General features: G+C 36.2%; 1 pseudogene; it reads right to left on the bottom strand.

Annotated features, from left to right (window-relative positions):
• Positions 1-8,467: 8,467 nt before the first annotated feature.
• Positions 8,468-10,909, bottom strand: LOC104854256 (annotated as a pseudogene).
• Between the last annotated feature and the right edge of the window lie 233 nt (positions 10,910-11,142).

Here is an 11,142-nt window from a genome sequence, read left to right as displayed (position 1 = left end):
AGAACTGTCCACTGTCGTACACAGGAGCCTACTACTCATAGACACAGCAAGGCTGCCTTTCTCTACATGCTGTGCAGGAACGTGGAGATCTGGTTATAAGACTTTATGCAGCATTTAAGAAAATTTGGTCCAAATTAAACTTACATAAACAAGCTACAGTTGGAACCACGCTTTTGTAGATGTTATGTCAATGTCCTTCATGCAAGGTAACTTGTGTCTAGATTTTTTTTTTTTGCATTATTAACGTGGAGAGATATATCATGTCACGGAAACATAAATGTCCAAGTCAACAGACATTCACCCTCTTCCGTGGTGTTGCATGTGAAGGTGGCAGCCATCTCCTACTCAGCATCAGTTCCAACCTCAAATCTTTCATGAAGCCCAACATCATCAAAAGGGGCCCTAGAGGTTGACTCAGCACCAATGACACCACTAGGTCAAAGTGAATTGCAACTGGTAGAAGCCTGAGGTAATGACAACAGGTGCAGAGGAGGTGATCTTGGGGGGCCAGATCTTGATTCCCAACATTTATCTTGGGAGCAACAAGAAACCAAAATACCCAGTGTCCCATGGCTTCCAGAAGTTCTTGGTCCATAAGGTGAATGAGCCAGAAATGTTCTCTAGTGCAGCAGGCTTACTGAGCTGAGATTGCTCACAGTGTTTCCTCCAAGAACCTCCAAGCTAAGGTGAGAAGAGCATCCCAGCTGGCTGTCAGAGTCACCAACCCCAGAGCCAGCCTTTTCAGTGAAGAAAATAAACAGAAAGCTCATATGCATGTTTTGTTTTATTTGTGCTTCGATAAAATCACAAAAACTACAGAGACAGGGGCTTTCCTTCCACAGTTCTTAGAGCTCTGATATTTTTTTTCATAGAAAACCTATTTTCCAACCAAATATTGAAGTGAACTATTTTATTTGAGCCCACTCTGTTTAGAATTTTATTAACAATTGCAAAAGTTCCTAACGTTTTCCTTTGAGAGAACATTCCCCAGTAAATTCTTAATTCAAGAGAGAATAGCTATGAGATCTCTTAATTTTTTTTAATATACTCAGTCATACAATTCTGTACTCCTTAAACCAATATTCTTCCTCCTGAAGAGTGATTTCAATTTATTAGAATGAAGGCAATCATTACAAAGGACCACAGAGAATTGAAAAGTAATATCTTAACTGATGCATGTCTTAAAAACAAGTTTGATGTGAGTTTGATATCACTTTCAGTCTAAAATCTTTGTCTTTTCATATTACAACGGTTCTTTTAGCCCTGAAACATCCCCTCCTCAATGAAAAACTGGCCCATTTTTATGTTATATGGCCCTGGGATTCCAACTTCTATCCATCTTCTAATTTGCCTCAGTACATGCAATATGAAAAAAAAAAAAAGTATAACATTAAGTAAGGATCTTTCCGTTCTTTTTAGTTCCTCTTTCTGGAGCTGAATTAAAATGGTTTACAGTCATTAAAAGGTTATCTAGTGTAACATGTTCCCCACCAAAGGCAGAGCAGAAGGCTCTGTTCCTATGTGAGTTGTTTTATGAAGTAGCTCATGACTGACAATCAGTGAACTAAATCGTTTGACAAGGAGAGATTTACAAGGACTTGTCTACAGAGACAAAATGTTTCTACAGACTTGAGCAGAACTGGGACCAGGGATTAGCAGCCCTGCACATAAATACAGCTCACAGCTCTGGGATTCCACAGCTGGGAGCTTTCAATAGCCACACTATATAAATATGCCTACGGAATTGAGTTCTAAATACTGCTGCAGACAGGATCCAGGTGGCTTCTGAAGTGTGTGTATAGGTTGAGAAGATGCACTCCAGACAGATTCTGGCCACGGAGCTCTTTTTCTGGTCTCTTGGGAAGTACAGTGATTAAACTCCACCCTCCTCTTCTAATTTACCCTCATACTACTATAGAAAAAGCTGCTCGTTTTTTTTTTTTTTTTTTGAACCACAATTTCTTTTCTTTCTGCTTCACATCTGTTGATTGTCTTTCATGTTTGGTCTCTTGACAAGTTTGTTAGGTATTAGAAATGGTGAAAACAGGGCTGGGGACTTAGTTCAGTGGTTCCGCCACCTTCCTTGCAAGTGCAAGGACCTGAGTTCTATCCCTGGTACCAGAAAAAAAAAAAATGGTGAAAATACTGCGTTGTACCCATGGATGTTTAATTACACAGTTTTGTTTTGATAGGACTCCTAATAATCAAGCATTAATTTTTGTAGGTCCAAATTTAAGAATTGATAATCAGAGATAAATTGTACAGGGATTTACAAGCATAGAATAAGACAGCTTGAAGGTGCATTAATAATCATCCAGCCTATTTCAATAATTTTTTAGATATAAAAACTAAGGTCTACAAAGAATAAGAGACTTATCCTTGCCCTTCAGAATGGTCTTGTCCATATGGGAAAGAGCCTTCAGGATTATAATAGATCACACTACTTTTACAGTATTAGCATGTAGTAGTTATATGCATGTTCTTTGGAGCCAGATTTCCTGGATTTATATTCTGCCTCTTAAATTTCTAGCTGGAGTAACAATAGAGAACACATTAAATTTTTGGTGTCTCAGGGCCTTCATTGACAAATGGAAATAGTGAGGATGACACAACTTCTCGGACTTGTTTTGTCTGTAGAATTAGTAAATACGAGTGAACCACATAGAACCATAGCTAGAAAGTAGTAAGTGCTCATGAAACATTAACTGGTGCTATAAGTACTGCCACTATGACTATTACTTGGTTAACTTTCCCCAAGGCAATGTACTGTGAACAAATAAGATAATGCTAAACACTTTCATTCGAACAATCAGTATGAGTGTGTACATGTGTAAATAACAAGTGCTTAAGCTTACTTTGCACATATCATTTATGTAAAGCTATTAAATAGGATCATCCAGTTTGTTCTTGAACTAAATTTACTCAATATTTAGGAAGTAGCTCCATATTTCATTACTCTTAAATTGCCAATTTATATACATTCAACAGTTCATTTCCAATCTACATGTACATTTGTGGGCCATATATCATCATATACATTACAGCAAGTCTGGAGGCAGCTGCTGCTTCCTCATTTAAAAAAATCTCGAGTAATAAAGCAGATTGAATTTTTATTTTGTCTGCATAATCAAGATGTAACTCTTATGAGGAACACGATCTTATCTGTACTAGTTACTCTCTGTTTTGGTTTGGAAGAGTTTGAAACTGGTTGGGTAAATCTACCAAAATAAATACAAATCTTGACGGCTTATACCAATTTTACTTTGTTCTAAGGAATTTTAACACAAGGTCTAATAGAAGTTACCCATTAGAAGAATGATTATAGTAGCTCTGTTAATAGTCATAAAAAAAGGAAAGCACTCTAATGACCATTGAGATGAAAACAGAACAAGTTATAATTTATTTACACAAAAAGATATTACATAGCATTCAAAATAAATGAGCTATAGAGATAATGAGATTATATAAATGAATATTGAATAAATAATGATGAGTAAAACCACAAATTCCAGGGATGCATACTTCTCATAATGTTTAAAAATAAAACAACTAAAGAATATATTATTTAAGAATATGCATGTGTGCAATTAAACTCTTGCTCTACATATGTATATAGATATATATTTTTTTTCATTTTGAGTAATAAAGAAATGAATAAAACTAAGAGAAGGCCATGCATGGCCTGAAGACAAGATTGCATTATGGTTAATCCAAGTTTGTATAGCTGAGATCCAAAGGAAGAAAAAAATTGATGAGCTTATAGAATTATTGTTTTGCAAGAATTAAGATTTATAATGCATTGTGTACAGAGCAAAAATCACAGTGTGACTTGAGAATGGTAAATTGTTATTTAAAAATCCTTAAATTATTATTATTTTTTGGCCTTATTTGGTAGCATCTGTCTCCTATGGCTTTTCTCTAAGCAATTGCTGGCCAAGACATTGCTATTTGTATTTGAGTCCATGGGTAAGGCTATGAGATAGTTTTTACAGGACTCTTTTTAAAAGAAATAAAATCTGGGCACATTTCCATTCCCTGTCGTCTTCTGAAGCCCAGAGTAGAAAAAAGGCAACAGATTCTAAGGGATCATTGTTCAAATACATGGAAAAAAGCCGAGCTCATCCTTTCTTCTACCAGTGGCTTCTCTTTCATCTCTGCAATTTGTTTCCTTACTATGGTGTGTAAAGAGAGGGCGAGTCCCAGAGCAAGAACAGGCTAAGAGAAGATGCATAGCTCAGCCTAGGAACCACTGGAGAACAGCCCTGCCTGTTTGAAGCATGTGTCTGAGTTTCCCTTCTCCCTAAATACCTGACGTTTGTTGACTTTCAAGAAGATTGGCTGTTGTTGAATACTAACAAAGAGCAAACTTGCATACCACAAACTGCAAGATGAGGTTACAGGAAAAACCTAGAGTTTGCAGACTATTTTCTCTTCTTTTTCTTAAGATCTTTTAATGACAATAAAGATGTACTGGTGAGATAAACTGAGACTTTGGAGCCTTTTTCCAAGCTTTGACTTGCAATTTTCCACTTGTAAAACCCACCTTTTCACATAGAATAGGGAGAAATTTGAATGAACTTTCTCGTTGCAGTGCTGAAAGGCCACTGTGGTTCAGCACAGGGTGAATTAAGCCAGTACAGTCTGTGTAAGGCACCATAACTGGACCACTCAGGGTGAGTCTAGCAGTGTAGTCCAAAGTGACCTGTTACTCATTGTACAGGTGAGATGTAAAGCAAACTAAAGGTGTTATAATATGCAGAATAATTCATGGCATCTGATGCATTTTTGGTCAAAATGGCTTTTAATTTGTTTTTTGGAAATAAAGCTTAAATAATTAAAAACACACAGAATCACTAAATTATTGAGCAAACTTGTTACTGATCTATGACATATGACGTATATGGGGAATTAATCATCTAAGAACTGTACGAAAATTGAAACTCTCTCCACCCCCTTTACATTTCTTTCTTTCTTTCTTTCTTTCTTTCTTTCTTTCTTTCTTTCTTTTTTTTTTTTTTTTGGTACCAGAGATTGAACTTGGGTCCTTGTGCTTGCAAGGCAGGCCACAGAACTGCTGAGCTAAATCCCTGCCCCCCACATTTCTTATTGTTTTTGTCTTTGAATTATCAGGGGAGAGAGCCAGGTGGGAAAGGGAAGAGAAGGTAAAAATGAGTAAGATGCATATATGTATCAACTCCCCAAGATGAAAGTAATGATTATGTATCATGAACGTATACTAATAAAAACAAAACAAAAAAAAACAGTGAAGAAACAACAACAACAAAACAATCTAGGAAGGTATTTATATTCCTATTTGTAAAGAAGTCCTAAATTTGTATAATGAGTTAACACCTTTCTCCTGAATCCCAGAATAGCATATGGTACTTAAGTATTGTCAAGATGTTTAAGAAGCATCTTGAAACATTGGTCAAAGAAGAACTGCGTAGTCATTTCAGGAAATGGCACCACAGACTACCCAGTCATGACAGTCACTAAGACTTCCAATCAAGTATTTTTTTCCCTTCACTCTATTCCCTAAACAAGCCATCAGTAATTTTCTTAGCTTTGTCTGCAAAGCACAGAAAGAATCTATACTCATCAGTTCATCTCAACTGCTACCACCAACATGCAAGACCTCTTCATTTCTTTTCTGGAGTGTGGTTTAGCTTGTGCTTCTGGCTGTTTGTGTTTTCTTCTTCTTCTGGAAGCCAGAGCAAGTTTTAAAGAGTGTAAATAAGAATGTGTGATGTGATTGCTCAAAGCCCTCCATTCACACCTACTACAGCTGGGTATAATACGCATCTTCTTTTCTCACTCTATAAGAGTATGTACTATCAACTCTGTGTTTCTTTATAATCTCTGTCCAAATCTCTCCCTCTTCATTGTTCTTCAGCCTCAGGGCTTTATAGTATTTGCTGGAGTCTGGTTTCTTCACTGAGCAGCTTGTACTTGCTGCTGATTTTGCTTAGACTGAATGCTTCTAGATCTTTCTATGACCAACCCTTTCCTATGACTCAGGTCTCAGCTCATATGTCATTTCCTCAGCCAGGCTTTTCCTAACTAAACCACTTAAATTAGCCTGACTCCCCGGTCCCTCTTAAAAACATTACAATTTTAGTTTTATTCTCTTATTAGCAGCTACCATCTTCTAAAATTCTCTGTAATTACTTATTTGCAGACTACAGTATAAGAAGGACTTTCTCTTTGTTGCCCACTATTTTATACCCAGTACATGTCAGAGTGAATATTGGCTGTTTATGAGTTCCTGGACAGCCCTTCATTGATTTCATTTCATCTTCGTAACATAACAACGCTCTTGGTTATTTATTTTCAACAGTTGATGTCTTATTTACTTTTTTTAGTGTTTTGGCAAATTCATAATATATGCCGTTTGAAATAATGTATTATTTTCACCTTATAGATAAAGACAACCTCAGGATTCATAGGAACCAAGCAACTTTTCCCAATATTATAAAGAATATAAATACCATATTTGGGTCTCAAATGTATATCTCTTAAAAGCCATTAATTTCTACCAGCTTTATTGAAATGTATTTGACAAATAAAATCTGTATACATTTAAGGCATAAAGTGTGATATTTTGACATACACACTCTTGTAAAAGTCTTTAGTATCTTGGACCCCAGATCTTTGCCATTTCTATCTTAACTTGTTGCTTCCCTATTAAAAGTTTTTCTAAGTGAGAAATTCTAGAATAAAAATATTGGATGGTATAGTTTCCAGGATGGTGCCTATTCTATTACACAATAACTTATGTGAAAGGAGATATTTACTTAGGTGCTTAGCATTTTTTTTCTCTTTAAATGTGTAGTCTATGTGTCCTGAATTGAGCCTTTTGATTTATGTGTTATTTGGGCAGTTTTAGTATGTGCTTCATCCATGACCTATTAAAAAATGCTGCATAAGATTGATATTTTGAAACATTTGCTATTGATTTAGACTAATATATTCTTTCTTGTTTTTTTTTTTATACCTAGCCAAATTCTACTTGTCTTTTGTTTAGTACATAGCAACTTTTTTGAGTGCCAGGCTGTTTTGGAGGTGACATTGAATAGCAATTGTTTAGGAAGTTTCAGGTTTAATATTATTTAAGCTCAAATCTAGAATCTGATGCTTGCTAATTTTGTAAGCTTAGATAACACTTTAAGTGTCATATATTATATTGATATAAAAATACCACCTACTTTCTAGGATTGTTAGAAAACTAGAGAGTATAGTAGAGTGCATAGAAAAAAATATATAGTGTATGTTATAGTACAATTATAGGCAAGTATAGGGTATTATTTAAAAAGAAAAACTAGCTAATATTATTTTGTATATTTGTACTTGTACTTATAGAGTACAGAGCCTAGTATATAGTAGACATATAAAAGTGTTGATTAAATGAGCCCAGGGGCCATTCTGTTTTCGAGAGTTTGAAGAAATTTTTTTAGTTCATTTTTTTTAATTGAAGCAGTTGCAAGTACTTTAACCAGTTATTAAAAACAGATTAACAGGCAGATAAGTAGACAAGAAAATACATAGAACATACAAAACAATTACATTAAATGTAGTGCACTCTTAGATGCATTGGACATGCTGAATTATAAGAATCATTTTCTTACTTATTAGTCTATAAATTCAATAATCACTTAGAATTTTCCCTAGGGGTTGTTGGTTAGTACCTTTTTCTTATAGACATCATAACAGTATTTCCTTTAATACTTTAAGCTATACTGAATAACTGTTTTCTAGTTAACACTATAGACTTATAAACAATAATAAAAGAAGAAAGAGATAAAGATATAGATTACTAGATAAGACCTTTGTTTATTTTCCTTGTTCATCATAAAACCAAGTATGAAGTCTTGACTCTTTCCTCTTTAACTTACATGTAGAGGAATACAGAGCACACTAAATCTTTTATAATTTTCCATGTAAAATTGGTCCCAAGTTCATGAAATGTTAACTAAAATTGAAGTAGTAAGGGCACAGACAGTAAGTTACCTATCATCATTTAAGACTATGACATGTCTTTAAGATCTTCCTTGTGGACTTTTAAAAAGAAATACAGAGAGTGAACAAAAAAGGAAAACATAGAAAGGACAGAATTGCAGGTCCAGATTTCCCAGGTGGAAGCCCACTCTGTTTCCCAGGGTCAGACCTGCCACTTTATGTGTATAGTGTATTGTTTGTTTTCCAGTCTAATAGCATTTCTGCTTTCACTTTTGAGTCTCATGGGGAATGTTATGCAGCATCAAGATGTGGTTTGGATGAGTGAACAGGGTTAGCATCAACTGTACTCAACCGAAGACAAAAAAGGCTGGAATTAATCTGAAGCAAATAGCAGAAAAATAAGAAACACAGACCCACAATAATATAAACATGCCCTATTAGGCCAAAGTCAAAGTTAAACCAAACCATGCATGTTTCTTCTAATCTGTGAGTATACACAGAAAGGGATGATTTATTGTGTCATAGCCATGGCAGAGTAAGGCTCTTCTAGGTAGAATCCTTAACCTGTGGCAGAGCATCCAATAATATCAATTGGCTGAGGGCCAGGGATTTAGGTCAGTGGTTCCAACACCTGCCTTGTAAGCACAATGTCCTGAGTTCAATCCCTGGTACCAAAAAAAGAAAAAAGAAAGAAAGAAAATCAATTGGTTGGCCGAAGTCAGGTATTCCAAGACTGCCAGGAAATGAATGCTGTAAAACTGTATCTCAGTTCTGAAGGGGATAGTCATTGAAGAAATCTAAACTTATGGCTCTTTCAGTGCAATTTATCCACATAAGCTGTAGAAAAGGGTAGGTCTTTGGAAGGCACCTTCTTCATGGATATATGGCTCAATGTGATCATCATCATACAAGTACTGCTCACTCTTATCCATCTGATGACACTACTATCTCCAGCTACTGAGAGTTATGTCCGAAAAACTTTTCTGTCTGATTTTTTAGCTCAGCGATCATCATATTCCACTATAATATCTAGTGTATTATCACTGACTTTTCAGATTTCATTATTTTTGTCATGCATCAGATCTATGAGATATGCTGGAGCCTATGCTTTCTTGATTATGACATCTGGTAGAAGACATAAATGACTGACACACAAATTCATCATTTTCTTGTTGAGCATTTGGTAATTCAGTAAAGGCACGGGTTATCCCAGATTTAGCTAGCAATGGAGCACAAGAATCATCCACAGATACGGTTCTGTACATTACAGCCACTTCCAAAACAAGGTCATCTTCGGAAGTACCTGGTTTTAGTTTTTCTTTGAGGTATGGAACCAACTTGTACTCCTTAAGAACCAGTTCCCAGTCCAAGTCTGGGATGGTCAGTTTTGCCGGAGTTCTAAAAAATTTGATCACAAACTCCCCCTCTTCATCAGCAGGATTCTGGGCTGCAACATCCCCAAAATAATCCAATACACACATTTTCAGCTGGTCCATCACACTGGGAAATATTACTGATGAGCTTTGTCAGCAGTGGCTTCTCAAATTTCACAGATCTTTTCATGAGCACCTTCAGCCCATTTTCTTCACAGATTAGCTGTCCATTCCCCTTGTTGGCAGCAAGATTAACACACTGAGAGAGAAATGAGTTCCAAATTAATGTGTTCTTGTGAATATTCAAAGGGCATATTTATTATGGGTGATATACAGTGAGTGTATGCAGACATTGTCTTAAACCAATTATCCATATGCATGCAGTAAAGTATACATATTGATGTTTGTTTGTAGTTTTTGTTGCCTAGTAGTGCAGTGAGTTTTGGAAGAAGTCCAATTTATACTATCTTATTCCTCAGTCCGGTGTAACAGGACAGGTTTAGTAAAACCCGAGAGTGATGGTCAGTAAATCTTTGCGCTCACATGGTATTGGTTTGCCCAGTTTTTCAACAGTATCCACCATCATTTTTATTCTCCATAAAATGCTGAATTACTTTAAAATCATTGCAACTAGAATAAGAAACTCAAAATTGTCCTGCTCAGGAGCCCTTCACCAATGTGTGAGCTGCATTCTTATTCCTCATCTTCAGTACCGCGTGAGTACCTTCAGCCAGATCGAGAAGCAAATAAACAACTTGCAATTGCTGTTCCTGTTTTACAACAGGCTCCGGGTAAATTTTAAATTTTTTTCATAATCCTTTTTCAAGGTTTGGTTTTTTCCAAGGCCTTTATCAACAGCTTTATTCTTCTTAGAAATGTCCTGTTTGCCACAACGCTTGTCTTTTAAACCTACCGTCAGTGAGAGTCAGTGTTACAATGAGTGAGTGCTCCATGAAACTGAGAAAAGCCAGAAAAGCAAAAAAAAAAAAAAGAAAGATCTAAATTATGTTGGTAGAAAACCAAGTCTTTGCTTCCAGGCTTCTCTTAAGACTCTTGCTAGTGCGCAGAGGGCATTTTCATTCAACAGTAATTCTTCCAAATTATCAGGATTTCTAGCAAGCAGGATTAAAACAGAACCCTGCACCTTGTCAGGAATATCTTCACTCCATAACTCAGTGTAATTATCCATGCCATTAGTGCTTGAACTTTGTCAATCTCTGTTCCTTTAAAAGGAAGTGGATCTCTGCTGGATTTTTTTGTTTTTCTTTTCCTGACAATAAAATCACAGCAGTTCTGCAGATAGTACAACATCTGTTCTACTGCATTTCCTTTTGGAAGATGAACAAGTTTTTACTCCTCAACCACCTTTGGTGCCAGGGAAGTTATATTTGTGTGGGCATTGAGACCATCAAGGTGAATAATTTCTTTTTTTACATTCCTGCAGTTCTCTCAACTTGGGACAGCCCATTTTTCCAAGAATGGTAGTTTCCATTTCATATTGAACAATAAATGCTTATTCTGATGGCTGTACACCAACATTACTTCTTTAATTTCTTTTTGGGGTATCCAGCATCCTCCCCTTGTATGACACAACCCACTGGTTACTTCCAAGGATGCTGATCAAGCAACCTCACCCAAGGCGACCACACTCCTGAGGCCAGCAAGGCCCAGGCAGCAGAGACCCTGTGAGGCTGTGGCTCTTCCCACAACAATGTTCCCAACAGCTGGGCTCTCTTCAGCATCCTCCTAAGGTGCCCTGTGGATCTTGGGCAAGTCCTAACAGTTTTTTTTTCTGTTCATTAACTGTCTTAAA

This window comes from Fukomys damarensis, unplaced genomic scaffold (genome assembly GCF_012274545.1).
Source record: "Fukomys damarensis isolate Sample0158 unplaced genomic scaffold, DMR_v1.0_HiC HiC_scaffold_27, whole genome shotgun sequence".
NCBI classification, from domain to species: Eukaryota; Metazoa; Chordata; class Mammalia; order Rodentia; family Bathyergidae; genus Fukomys; species Fukomys damarensis.
This window is presented reverse-complemented; position numbering and strand designations above follow the sequence as displayed.